Genomic DNA, 15160 nt, shown 5'->3' on the forward strand with positions numbered 1-15160 from the left:
CATTCTCAAATTTTCCACTTCCCCTGTTTTCCCTTCCTTAATTTTGTTGGATCTTGATTCCAAGTTTTATTTTAGATTGTGTGGTGAAATGGTAGGAACATCATCGTAATGTTCTCATTGGAAGGCTCTTCTCCCATGTACGGGAGATCCGTGTGCCCTACTCTGCCTCCTTCATTCTTCCATATATAATATGCAGGAGTCTGACAGTAGCACCTCTTTCCCTGAGGGGGATCTCTATCCCTTTTCACGGGAAGTCTCTGTACATTTCTTTACGCTAACTCATATAATGTGCTCTTTAACCACTTCTGTTTTCTTCCTCCTCCTCACCTCAGCATTTATCTATATTTTCCTCCTCTTCCCATTCTTCAAGTCCACATGGATTGACCCTTCTAACCAGAACGACACGCTATTTGGTAAGTCTCACTTCTCCATTCAGCTACCATGACACCACTAAACATTCTATCCCTGCATGTTCAGGGAATTAATATACCCCAGAAACGAACCAAGGCCTTTCGTACATTTCATGCCCAGAAGGCTCACATAGTTTGTCTACAAGAAACACACTTCACAAAAAATTCTACACCTAAATTTATGTCCCACTTTTATCCACAAACTTTTGCAGCCTCGACTACCTCTAAACAACGAGGTACCCTCATAGCCTTTTATCATTCTACTCCATTTATCCTCCAATCTCAAATTGAAGACCCAGAAGGATGCTACATAATTCTTACAGGACATATAATGAATACAGCAATTTCTGTCGTCTCATATTATGCGCCTAACAAAAAAACAAACCCGTTCTTATCACACTTACTACAAGTTGTGAATGACCATAAAATAGGAACAGTTATCTTGTGTGGAGACTCCAACCAGGTTCTTCTCCCATTCCTGGATAAATCTCCTTACACTCCATCCAATAATACATTCAAAATGTCTTTTTCCCAATTGTTATCTAAATATAACTTAGTAGATACATGGAGAGAGTGTAATCCCTCAAAACGTAGATACACATATTACTCACATCCCCATCAAACCTCTACACGGATTGATCATATATTCCTAACAATTGACATGATTCCAGAAATAATTACAGCTGAAATAATTCCTATCCTATGGTCTGACCATAACGCAGTACTCACTTTAATTAATTCCACTCTACCCAAAGGCCATGACCCTACTTGGTATCTCCCAGATATTATGCTCATACACTCAAATCATCATCAAATCATCAAACAAGCCCTAAAAGAATATGTATCGATTAATACCAGCCCAGAAATATCTACGTTAACACTTTGGGAAGCACATAAACCTGTGCTACATAATATAATTCAGAAACAATTTACTCTATTCAAACGCGAACGAAAAACCCTTGGTCGTAAATTAGAATCTGAATTTAATACTGCCTTTATAGCCCACCAAGACAATCCATCGCCCATTACAAAATCTCAACTAGATAAAACTCGTACCGCATTTGACTTATTTTTAACTGAGTCAGTTGAAAAATCTTTTAAACGCTCTAGACACAATTATTTTATGAAATCCAATAAACTGGGTACTTACCTAGCACGTACACTTAACTTAATAAACAAACCCTTTAAACCAATTCGCTTGAAATTAGCAAAAGACATATACAGTAACCCTATCAAAATTGTCCAGAAATTCCACTCCCACTTAATCTCATTATATACATCTTCTAAAAATTTAACTCAAACACAGCAGATGCTTTCTTTTCCAGCATAAATTTACCAGAGCTTTCCCTAAATCAAAAAAATCTACTAGAAGAAAACATCTCTCCAGAAGATGTTTCTAATACCATTAAAGAATTAAAGATAAATTAGAGACCAGGCCCAGATGGGCAAGAATCACTAACTGCCATAGTTTGCATGATCCCCAAACCTCTCACTGATGACTCCTCTTGCACAAATTACCATCCAATATCCCTTTTGAACCTAGATATCAAAATCCTAGCAAAAACTTTAGCAAAAAGACTAAACAAGATCATAGGCAATCTAATCCACAGAGACCAAGTAGGCTTCATGCCAACACGCCAAGCCAGCGACAATGTACGTCGGGCAGTTTTATTAGCGCATATTGCCAAAGCCCGCCATATTCCTTCTTGTTTCCTTTCTCTCAATATAAAAAAGGCCTTTGATTCTGTATCATGGCCCTATCTAGGCTACACATTACAAAAACAGGGTTTTGGCCCTCACTTTTTGACATGGATTGAAGCACTCTACAACAAACCCAAAGCATATATCAAATATGCAGGATACAAATCTAACACTTTTAATATACAGAGGGGAACACGCCAAGGATGCCCACTTTCCCCCCTTTTATTTGCCCTCCTAATAGAACCTTTAGCCCAACAAATTTGATCAGACCTGACAATCACTGGTATAGAAACCATTGGATACCATCACAAACTATGTCTATTTGCAGATGACATTTTACTATTTCTGTCATCTCCACAAATTTTTGGACCCAACCTCCTGCCCATTCTCAACAATTTTGCGATGATTTCAGGTCTCTCAATAAATCCTAAAAAATCCATAGCCCTGTACATATCTCTCTCCAAAGTGGAGGTGGACTCTCACCTTGACCTCTTCTCCGCAAACTACCCCCCAATCCTGAAACAGATTACAAAACTCCTACAACAATGGACACATTTTCCAATATCATGGATAGGCAAAATTAATGCAATAAGAATGACAATTCTGCCAAAACTGCTTTACTTAATTAGAGTTCTGCCAATCTCAATCCCTTCTCATTATTTAAGAGTAGTACAAAAAAGATCAACAACTTTTATCTGGTTCCCCACCAAACCCTGCATATCTTTACACACATTACACCTGCCAAAACTCAAGGGAGGCCTTGGATTTCCGAACTTTGCAAACTATTACAGAGCAGCACACATTGCCAGACTCTCCAAATACCATGCAACACAAGACATACCCTTATGGTTAATACAGGCATACCCCACTTTTAAGTACACGATGGGGTTTATTTACTAAAGCTGGAAATTGCAAAATCATGCTCACTTCTGCATAGAAACCAATGAGCTTCTAGGTTTTATTACCAAAGCTTAATTGAACAAGCTGGGGTTAGAAGCTCATTGGTTTCTATGCAACAGTGAGCCTGATTTTGCACTTTCCAGCTTTAGTAAATAAACCCCATTGTGTACTTAAAAGTGGGGTATGCCTGTAAAAGAAGCTTCAGAATGCGACCCACTCTCTATTTCAAATCTATTATGGCTCCACTCCAAAGATCGTAAGAATCTACGTAATCCCATCACCAAATACTTTCTATCTTTATGGGATAAGCTCAAATTTAAACACCAATTACAATCTCCTCACAACCCTCTATTATCCTTCCTCAAAAACCCTGCTTTTTATCCAGCATGGGTTTCCCCCAAATCATTCAAAGCCTGGACCCCTCTAGACATTATAAGTCTAAACAAACTGATTTCTTCTACATCCCTCCTCACCTTTCCTACCCTCTGCGATACTTATAAACTATCACATTCTGAACTGTTTAGATACCTCCAAATTAAAAACTTCTACTCACCCTTGGTAAGCACAAATACCTCCATGTCTCAAATCACAAACTTTGAATCAGCATGCCTAAAAGACCCCCACTCAAGAGGTATGATTTCTTCCATATATTCACAAATTTCAACTAATCCTGGCCCCAACAAACCACATTACACCCCGAAATGGGAGGAGGACTTGGAAAGATCATTGGATATGACTAATTGGTCTAAAATCTGGTCTGCAACTAAATCTTCTTCACCCAACATCCTGGCGGCAGAAACAAATTATAAGGTTCTAACTCGTTGGTACCTTGTACCCTCCAGTTGGCCAAATTTGTGCCAACCCAAGCAGCTCAATGCTTTCGGGGCTGTCCAGATCCAGGCACTCATATGCATATATGGTGGTCCTGTCCGACAGTACAAACGTACTGGGAAAAAATATTTGAAATTGCCTCCAGAATGTTTGAACTAAAATTGCAACCAGATCCTGTCATAGCCTTACTCAACTTAAAACCGGATTGTCTCACACATAATCAATTTAAACTCTTTATTCAACTCCTCACGGCTGCAAAACAGACGATCGCAAAGGCATGGAGGTCTGCCAACTTAGGAATACCCAAGACCAAACACAGACTTAATACTTTTATGTCACATGTCAATATGCTGGGAATAGAAAGAGACCAAATTCCTATATTTGAAAAAACTTGGAACCCTTGGATTAAATATCATTATTGCCAGCATTTGATAATTCCTTGTCAAAAGAAGTTTATTGAGTATACAATGTTATAAAGATACATAAAGTAAGTTTACAAGGATCTATAAAGTAAGCTCATTGTTTTACAGTAGGGTTTATATAGGTAAATATCATGAAATTTCAAATATTAAACATTGGGTTCACGTAAACCTAAATTAAAGATATATATCATTTCCTTAGTTACTTTTGTAGGTATTTAAATGATTTATACCTACTATACATATTGTTTACAAGTAGAGTGTATATAGGTCAAATAAATTCTGATAATGAGCTTTAATCGTAAGGTGGAGAAAAGGAAAGAGAAAGAAGAAAAAGGGTTGAAAGGTAGAGGTATGGTCCACAAGGTTGTCCCGCTCGTCAGCTTATTATTCTTTTTAGTTCTCTTTGAAGCCTTAGAATGGGTGTCTCTGTAAGTCATTTAATCTGTTACCATGGCAACAGGACAGAGTCATTGAAGTTTGACAGGAACTGTTGTTTTATCCAAGGATGCCAAAGTTTTTCAAATTTTGGAATTTGATTTTGATCGATGGCTACCATCTTAGCATGGGACATTGTATTATTCATTCTGTGAATTGTTTCTGCTAGTACCAATGTAGGAGATTTCCATGCCTTGGCCACTGTTTGTTTTGCAGCCGTTATTAGTTGGATCATAAGTTTGAATTGAGAGAGTGTTAACCATTCCGGTTTTAGATTAAGTAAAGTTAAATATGGATCTGGTTGTATTATTTTTTTTTTTTTTTTTTAATTTTAAAGAAGTTTTATTGAAGAGCAGTACATTACACTTCATAGACAGGCAATGCTGTGGGACGCAGCCCACTTCTGTGAATAAGCTCGATTAATGAACAATAACAGAGAAGTTGATCAAAAACGTATGGTTATACGTAAGGATAGGGAGAAAAGAACCCTCAGGAATGACAAGGTAAGACCTAGTGCTGCATGTGGGCTCGACACCCCTAACGGGAACATACTGTGTCGAGCACCGAAGAGTGGCCTTCGATAACCATAAGGTGAGTGGCTATTCTGTTAGGGCCCATCGCACCTTCCGGGAGATTAATTGTCCCAGACTGCGTGAGGGAACCTTCCCAGGCTCTCTCTAGCCAGAAGGCCAGAGGGGCTAGGGGAGCCGTAAAGAAATCCTGAGGGTTCCAGCTTAGAAGATCGACCCATGTGGAATGGATCGAGGTACCATCTGAGTACACACTAGTGCAAATAAAACTGGAAGGAACCGTGTGAAACCGTATACTTACAGTAAATATTTAATAACAACTTCCTGAGATTTAAGAAGAGAGAGAAAGAGGAAAAGTGGGAAGGAAGACAGAGGAGAAGAGAGGAAGGGGGTGGGGTGTGTTGACAGACTGCAAAATCACAATAGCACCAGGTCAAGCTTCAACTCCCGGTATAAGAGAGATGCCTACATGCCGCGCCCAGGGTTCCCAAACCGCCAAAAATGCTTTATTTGAGTCTGCTATGGTACTAACTAACTTTTCCTGAGACATGATCCATGAGATCTTTCTCTTGGCTGATGCTAGGGAGACCCCCGGTTGTTTCCAAGCCTTTGCTATGGAAATCTTGGCGCCTGTCAGAATAAAAGCGATAAGTTTAGCAGTTGTTTTGGAAGTTTTGGGGATATTACCATTTAAGAGAGCTATTTGGGGGGATTTTGGAATGGGAGTGTCCGTAATTTTCCTGATCAGGTGAAAGATCCCGTTCCAGAACCCCCTGATTTTAGGACATTCCCACCAAATGTGTAACATGGAACCCTGGGCTTGGCAGTTTCTAAAACATAAAGGAGACGAGGAAGGGAACATCAGTGCAAGTTTGGAAGGAACCAGATACCATCTCGTAAGGACTTTCATGTTAGCTTCTATTAATGCAATATTAACTATACCTTTGTAGGCTCTTGTGCTCATTCTGTTCCAGCTCTCCAGGTCCCAAGACTCGCCCAAGTCCCTCTCCCAGTCTGTCATGTATGTGAGTTTGGATGTGGGAGTTGACAGGGCTTCATAAATCAGGGATATGCCTCCTTTTTGCTCTGTTGCTTGTCCACACCATTGTTCATAAGGTGTGCACTCTGGTGGGATTGATTTGACTTTCCAAATGGTGTGAAGGAAATGGGATATTTGAAGAAATCTAAATTTCTCGGAATCTGGGAGTTCTAGTTTATCAACGCAGTATTTCTTGGAGATTGGACCGGAGGCGACGAGGTAATGTCCGATACGGTACATTCCCTTGTCAAGCCACCATTGAAAGGATTTGATGTCTAATCCTGGCTTGAAAAGGGGGTTGCGGAAAATGTGTGAGAGAGGGCGGAGCTGTGAGGTCAGAGCTGGGTTTTGAATCAGGGTGTCCCAAAGTTTGAAGGAGTGTGAAAGTGTGGGTGCCATGATGGGCGGTCTAGATTTGCTGGGGGTCCAGAGTAGATAGTCTAGTGTGTGGGAAGGAACCGCTTGGCGTTCTATTTGTATCCAGTCGGGTTTTTCGCCTCTGAAATATAAGGTGGAGAGTTGGGCCAGTCTGGCTGCTTGGTAGTATTTGAATAGTTCGGGGAGACCCAGTCCTCCCTTAGACTTTGGGGCATAAAGGGTGTTTCTCAAGAATCTATAACCTTTCCCCCCCCAGATAAATTTTATGATCTTCCCCTGGAAGTGTTTGAGGTGATTTCTGTTAATCGCGATTGGGAGAGCTCTAAATAAGTACAAAATTCTGGGGAACAGGGTCATTTTGATGGCATGGATTCTCCCCAGCCATGATAATTTGTGGAAAGACCAGGCTCGTATGTCTTCCTCCAATCTACGAAACATAGGAGGGAAGTTAGCTTGGTAGAGGGAGTCTATGCTGGGTGTGAGGTTTATACCTAGGTATCGGATTGAAGAGTCACTCCATTTAAAATTAAAGGACAGTTTTAACCTCTCAACTAGGGCTGGATTAAGGGAGATGTTTAAAGCTTGTGATTTGGTCATGTTGACCCGCAGGCCTGAGACTTCGCCAAATGTCTGGAGTAGTCTGTTAATGTTAGGGAGGGTGGTAATTGGAGATGTGACGAATAGAAGAAGGTCGTCTGCGAAGAGGGCGCATTTATGGGTGTTCAAGCCGCAGTTGACACCTTTGATGTTTGGGTCTGACCTGATCGCAATGGCTAGTATTTCTATTATTAGAGCGAAAACGAGTGGGGAAAGGGGACAGCCCTGTCTTGTGCCCCTGGCAATTTTGATTGGGGATGAGAGGAAGCCCTGTAGTTTGACTTTCGCTTCCGGTTCTGAATAAAGAGATTTGAGGATTCCGATGAAATGTTCTCCGAATCCCCAGAATTTAAGGGAAGCGAATATGAAGGGCCAGGACACAGAATCGAAGGCCTTTTGAAGATCTAGGGAGAGGAAGAGACCCTCCTGCTTTGGGCCTCCGTCCCATCCCGAGTGCAAAATTGAGGCTATGTCTATGGCCCTTCTGACCTGGTCCGGACCCTGTCTGCCGGGGATAAAGCCCACCTGATCCTTGTGGATATAAGTGTTGATGAATGTATTTAATCTATTGGCGTAAATTTTCGTTAGGATTTTTAGATCGTTATTTATTAGTGATATTGGTCTGTAATTTTCTACCTGATCCGGATTTTTGTCGGGTTTAGGGATGACTGTAATGAAGGCAGCATTCATCTGGGGGTCTATGGGGTCTCCCTTTCGTTTGGAATTGAACATTTTAGTTAAATGTGGCGCTAGAGTCACGGCAAAAGTCTTGTAGTAAAGATTGGAAAGACCATCTGGACCTGGAGCCGAGCCCCCTTTCAGATTTTTTATGACCTCCAAGGTTTCCTCCACTGAGATCTGAGCCTCCATAATATCTTTGTGGGATTTTTGTATAGTGGGGATAGGGAGGTGCTCTAAAAATGCTTCTATAGCTCGTGAATCTTTGGAATCATTTGCTCTGTATAGTTGTGAGTAGAATGCTTGGAAAGAATCCAGGATTCTATGTGGATTTTGGGAAGACGTCCCATCCTGTAGTTTTATTTTGGGGAGGGCGAAGAGACGGGTCCTAGGGGATAACTTGGAGGCCAGCATCGTGCTCATTTTGTCCTGATTCAGGTAGAATTTCACCCCATTCCAACGCAGAGAATCCTCAGCTTTAACCGTGAGCGCCAGGTTTAGTTTAATCCGAGCAGCATCAAGCTGGTCGGATTGAACCAGGGATGGGTTAGCTTTATGGTTTTTACGTAAGAGGAGGAAATCTCTCTCCAATTTTGCAATGTCCATGGTTCTCTCCTTTTTGAGTTTGGAGGATATTTGGATCAGTTTGCCTCGTATCACGGCTTTGTGGGCTGCCCAGAGGGTCTCGGCTGAGATGTCGTCTACGTTATTCAGGAGAAAATATTCTTTTAGTGTCTTGGTGAGTTCCGAAATCTGAATGGGGTCTTTAATGATGTGTTCTTTAATACGCCAGATGGGGGAAGAGGGTCTGAGAAGCGAGCCTTGGATAGATAGGGAGATCATAGAGTGGTCGGAGAGGGGAGTATCCTTAATTTTAGCTGAGATAGCGGCTGGAATATGCATGGAGGAGATCAGGATATGGTCAATTCTGGAGTATACTTGGTGGGGTATTGAAAAGTGGGTATAGTCCCTAGAAGTGGGGTTGAGTTCTCTCCAGATGTCTGTGAGGCCCTGTTGGTGAATCAGTTTAGCAATTTTGGAGCTGGTTTTTGTTGGCCTAGAGAGCTGTTTAGCCGGGGGTTTAGATTTATCGAGGCTCTGATCAAAGGCGACATTCGAGTCTCCTCCAAAGATTACTGTTCCTTCCAGAAGGGGACCTAGTGTTTGGAAAAGCGAAGTGAAGAATACAGTCTGTCCTTTGTTTGGGGCATAATAGGAGATCAGAGAGAGAGTTTGGTCTGCGATCTGACCTTTTACTAGTATGTACCTGCCTTCGGGGTCACAAAGAGTCTGGCTTACTTTGAATTGGCAATCCTTAGCAAATAGGATCGCGACTCCCCTGGTCTTATCCTCAGCATTCGCCAAATAAAACGAGGGGAAGCGCGCATGTAGGAATGAGGGGGAGAATCGAGAAGGGAAATGCGTTTCCTGGAGCATTACTATCGAAGCCCTTTGTTTATGATATGATTGGAAGGTTTTCCTTCTTTTAATTGGGGAATTGAAGCCTTGGACGTTGTGGGAAATAATTTTTATCTGGGGGCGAGATGGAGTGGTGTTAGGCATGTTTTTTGAGTGATGTGTGTGCTAATGAAAGAGGAACACTTACCCTGACCCAGTTGAAGAGGGGTGGGCAGGAGGCGAATGAGGAGCGAGGTCTGGAACCCGGAGATGCTGGACAAGAAGGAGCTGCAGACAATCCGTCAACCCTGGCAGGAGGGGGTAAGGGAGAAAAAAGCACAGATGGGTTAAAACATAGAGACAGAAGGAGAAAGAGAATATGTACAAAATGACCTGAAATAGGCCGGAGGCGGAGAGGGGGGAAGGTATTCCCCTTTCCGAACTCCAACAACAGGAGAAGGTGGTCCTTGGATCGAACCACCAATCCATCGAACGAGAATGGGAATTCCATTTTCGTAGGATGGAAGAAGTCGCAGGGCAGCTACCGCAGCCCAAACCACCCTTGAGACCTTGCATAGAGAAATAAGCTTTGTAACAACATAGATAAAAAAAAAAGGCATACGGAGAACAATAAGGAGTATCAAAATCTGAAAAAAACTGAAGTGTTTTTAACTTGGGGCCGCTCTGGTCTGGAGTACAGATAGAGTCTTCCTAGTAGACATAATGGGTTCCTCTGTGGGGATGGAGAAGGAAGGTGGTGTGGGGAATCCAAGTCCCACTGTGGGCTTAGCCAGTCCGTTGTGAGGGAATGAGGTTGTGGAGATGGGCCATAACATCCTGCTGGCGCTGGGGGAGCCCAGAGGGACGATGAGGGAGTGATGTTCAAGAGCCGATGAGGCCATTCTTGTGGAGATCAATGGGCTAAATCTTTAAACCTCCTTGAGGCGTAGGTGAGGGATAGGGGCAATAGTAGATCTTGGGGATCTGGATGCGTAGCCCCGCTGGGGTGTTGGGATGCAAACTTGAGAGTTAGGGGCGAATGGAAAAATTTCCCCTCGCGGGGACAATGCCTCTTTGTGAAGGATCCGAGAAAGGTGGAGAACATCTGGTATGAGATGGATTGGGGACAGTGGAACACAAAGAGGAAGAAGGGTGTTGCCGGGGTCTTGTGTAAGACCTCCTCAGGTTGGTAATTGTTCTTTCAGTCGCCTGCTTTTATTAGCTTTCCAGGCTGGAGAGATGGGGCTGTTGGGAGTTTGGCGTTTAGATGAACCCGCTTGAGTGTTGGTTATGTCCATTTCCGAGTCTAGGGATATGAGCTTGTGAGAGAGGAGGATTCGTTCGCCTTCAGTGAACGTGGTGAATGAGTGGGTTCTGCCTTTAAGGGAAAATTTTAGGGCGAAAGGGAATGCCCACCAATATTTAATCTCCTTCTGGGAGAGGACGAGCAGAAGGGGCTTGAGGGCTCTGCGTTTCTGGATGGTCGTGGGGGAAATGTCCGCGAAAATTTGCACTTCCTGTCCTTGAAAAAGGATGCGGGATTGCTGGCGTGAAATTTTCATTATTTCTTCCTTTACACTATAGAAGTGTGGTTTCACGACCACATCTCTGGGGGATCCGTCTTTTCTGGGTGGGCCCAGGGATCTGTGTGCCCTGTCCAGCTCCAACTTGATGGGGGGCAGCTCAGGGATGAGGGATTTGATTAAATCCTGGATAGCTTTGGGGACGTCTGTGATTGATTCGGGGATACCTCTTACTCTGAAATTGTCCCTTCTCGACCTGTTCTCCAGGTCATCGATTCTGTTCAGTGCCACCTCTAGTTGCTCTTGAACAGTATGAATGTGCTCAGTGTTCTGGTTAGCTCTGGACACTGTAATGTCTAATTTGTGTTCTATGGCTTCCATCCTTGCTCCCAAGTTTTGAAAGTCTGCTCTTATCTCGTTTGTGATTCTTGTGGCTGTGTTTGCTAAGCCTCTGTCTAGTAGATCTGACAGTTTGAGGAATAAATCTCCTGTGTTAAGGGGTATGGCAGCCTCCGGATCTCCTATGGAGGTTCCAGCTCCCTGATGTGGTGGTGTAGCGATCAGTGGGGACAGGGAGTAGTTCTCATAGGTGCGCTCTAGGAGGGATACTGTGGAGGCTGGGGATGGGGTCCCCATAGGCTGGTTATGCAGAGCAGGTAAGGGTGTGTAGGCCAGAGTGGCAGGAGCGATCACTTGCCTGGTTTCCACGTGTCCCCCTGCATACTGCTCCTTGTGCTGTGCTGCGGCCGCCATCTTGGATAAGGCCCGGGAATCCTCTGCTGAAAACCGCGGTCCCAGGTCCCTACGGACCGTGCTGTTTGGCATGGGTTGCTACAGCGGGTGTTCCCGGGTCCGGTTCCGCTAGTGGTGGGCGAAAAGGCGGCCTTAATCCAGCTCTAGGGTGGCTTGCTGGGCTGGGTAGAGCGGAGCTCCCGGCTTACGTGGCCATCTTGGGAGTCCCGCGCCTGCGCACTGTGTGGTTGTATTATTTTTTAAAATATTTTAGATGCAATCACGAAGACTTCCTTCCAGAAGGTTTGGATTACTGGGCACGTCCACCATATGTGTAAATATGTGCCTATTTCTGGGCATCCTCGAAAACAAAGAGCTGAGGTATTAGGTGAATATTTTGCCACTCTAGCGGGTACAAGATACCAGCGAGTTAGGACTTTATAATTTGTCTCCAGTGCTAAGATGTTGGGTGAAGATGACTTAGATGTGAGCCATATGTTAGACCAGTCCATGTCTTCTAAAGTTCGTCCCAGGTCCTCCTCCCACCTCTGAACATAAGAGGGTCTATTAAGATTTGCTACTCCATATAATTGATTATAAAGTGATGAAATTGTACCTTTAGCAAATGGATCTTTTGTACAGATTGATTCAAAAATGGATAATTGGGATAATGGTGTATCCCCCTTTAGGAATGGTGTATAGAAATTTTTGATTTGGAGATATCTAAATATCTCAGAGTTTGGTAGATCATATTTTTCTCTAAGCGATGGGAATGAAAGGAATGATTTAGATGCTATGAAGTCATTTAGTGTCTGAATGCCTGATGTTGTCCAAGCTTTAAAAGAATTTGGGTAGATCCATGCCGGATAAAAGGCCGGATTTCTGATAAAAGAAAGGAGAGGATTGTGTGGAGATTGTAACTGATATTTGGTTTTTAGTTTATCCCAGAGAGATAAGAAGTGTTTAGTTATGGGATTATGAATTTTAAAGCGGTCTTTAGGATCAAGCCATAATAAATTTGATATTAATAGAGGGTCATTTTCTGAAGCCTCTATAAATACCCATAATGGGATTTCCTGTTTTGCATGGTATTTGGACAGACTGGCCAAATGTGCTGCTCTGTAGTAGTTAGTAAAATTAGGGTATCCCAGGCCTCCTTTATTTTTGGGAAGATGTAGTGTGTGTATAGGTATATGTGGTTTAGAAGAGCCCCATATAAACGAAGTTGCTCTTTTTTGTACTATTCTCAAAAAATAGGAAGGAATTGGAATAGGGAGGACTCTGAATAGATAAAGCAATTTGGGTAGAATAGTCATTTTGATTGCATTAATCTTCCCTATCCAGGATAAAGGAAGTTGCGACCATTGTTTTATTAGATTTGTGATCTGTCTTAATACAGGAGGATAATTGGTTGAGAATAAGTCAGAATGAGATGCTGTTAAATGAATTCCAAGATATGGGATTGATTTTTCTGCCCATGTGAATGGGAGTGCAGCCCTAGCCGGGATCAATTCCATGTTTGTGAGTGAAATATTAAGCACTAGGCATTTCTTAGGATTAATCATAAGGCTGGATAGGGCTGCAAACCCATCAAGAGCTGGTATTAAGTTAGGACCAGAGACCTGTGGTGATGATAGGAGAAGTAATATATCGTCTGCAAATATACATAATTTGTGTGTAATACCTCCTACTTCAATGCCAGTTATAGTTTGGTTTGTTCTGATGTATTGGGCCATGGGTTCGAGTATAAGGGCAAATAATAAGGGAGATAATGGGCAACCCTGTCGGGTACCTCTTTCGATATTAAAGGCTTCAGATTTGTATCCAGCATATTTTATATAGGCTTTGGGTTTATTATATAATGCTTTGATCCATGTTAAAAAGTGGGGTCCAAAACCCCATTTTTGTAATGAATATTGCATATATTGCCAGGATACTGTGTCAAATGCCCTCTTAATATCGAGAGATAGAAAACATAAAGGGATTTTCCGTTTTTTAGCAATATGTGCCAATAACACTGCCCTGCGTATATTATCGCCTGCCTGTCTATTTGGCATGAAGCCTACTTGATCTCTATGTATTAATTTTCCTATAATGCTATTGAGGCGTTTTGCTATTATTTTTGCTAATAATTTAATATCGAGGTTTAACAGAGAGATAGGCCGATAATTCACACAGGAAGTATCATCAGAAAGGGGTTTTGGGATCATACAAACAATTGCCATTAGTGTTTCTTGCCGAAAAGAATGTCCATCTAGAAGTTTGTTAAAAGTTTCAGTGAGAATGGGAGAGAGTATTTCTGAGAATGTTTTATAGTATAAAGCCGAGTAGCCGTCTGGGCCTGGTCTTTTGTTAAGTTTTAAGTCTTTTATGGCGTTAGCAACTTCATCTATAGTTATAGGCTCATCCAAACTGCTTTTTTGATTCTGAGATAACTCAGGTAAGGTTATTTTTGAGAAGAAGGATTCAGCCTCTGTAGGATTAAATTCATTGTTTGTCTTGTATAAAGTTGCGAGATGTGAGTGAAATTTATGGACTATTTTACCTGGATTACAAGTGTAAACATTTTTTGATAATTTCAAACCAAACGTATTGGTTTGAAAGATTTGTTAGTTGAATTTAATGCCCGAGCCAAATATGTACCTGGTTTGTTTGTATTCATGTAGAAATTGTGTTTGGAGCGTTTGAGGGATTTATCAACTGACTCAGTGAGAAATAGATCGTATTCCAATCTAGATTTTTCCAGATGAGATTTTGTACTCTGAGATGGATTATCTTGGAATGATATGTAGGCTGCATTAAAATTGAGTTCTAGTTTTTTTGCTAGATTTTTGCGTTCCCGTTTAAATAGTGCCATTTGTCTTTGTATTGTACCAGGCAAGACAGGCTTATGAGCTTCCCACAGTGTTATTGGGGAGATGTCTGTTGTATTATTAATTGATATGTATTCCTTTAAAGCTTGTTCAATGGCCATCTGATGTAGTGGGTGTTTGAGCATTATGTCCGGTAAGTACCACGTTGGGTCATGCGCTTTTGGTATGGCTGAGGCTATAGTAGTGTATACTGCATTATGGTCAGACCACGGAATCGGAAATAATATCTGATGCAATAATTTCTGGTATCATTCCTATTGTTAGAAAAATATGATCTATTCTGGTGAAGGTTTGATGAGGGTGCGAGAAATAAGTGAATTTCTTTTTCATTGGGTTACTTTCTCTCCATGAATCTACCAGATTGTATTTGGAAAGAAGTTGAGAAAAAGGTAATCTAGAGGTTATTTTGGATGGTGTAAAAGGTGATTTATCTAGAAATGGGAGGAGGACCTGGTTCGAATCCCCACACATTATCACTGTTCCTATTTTGTGTGTATTAATCACTTGTAATATATGTGAGAGGAATGGTGTAGGTTGTTTGTTAGGAGCGTAGTAGGAAATCACCGTGATTGCTGTATCCATTATATAACCCATGAGTATCAGGTATCTACCTTCTGGGTCTTTAATTTCTGATGATAAGATGAATGGTGTGGATCAGTGAAATGCAATTAGAGTTCCCCTTTGCTTGGTACAGGCAGAAGCCGTGTAAATTT

This window comes from Aquarana catesbeiana, linkage group LG01 (assembly GCF_042186555.1).
Source record: "Aquarana catesbeiana isolate 2022-GZ linkage group LG01, ASM4218655v1, whole genome shotgun sequence".
NCBI classification, from domain to species: domain Eukaryota; kingdom Metazoa; phylum Chordata; class Amphibia; order Anura; family Ranidae; genus Aquarana; species Aquarana catesbeiana.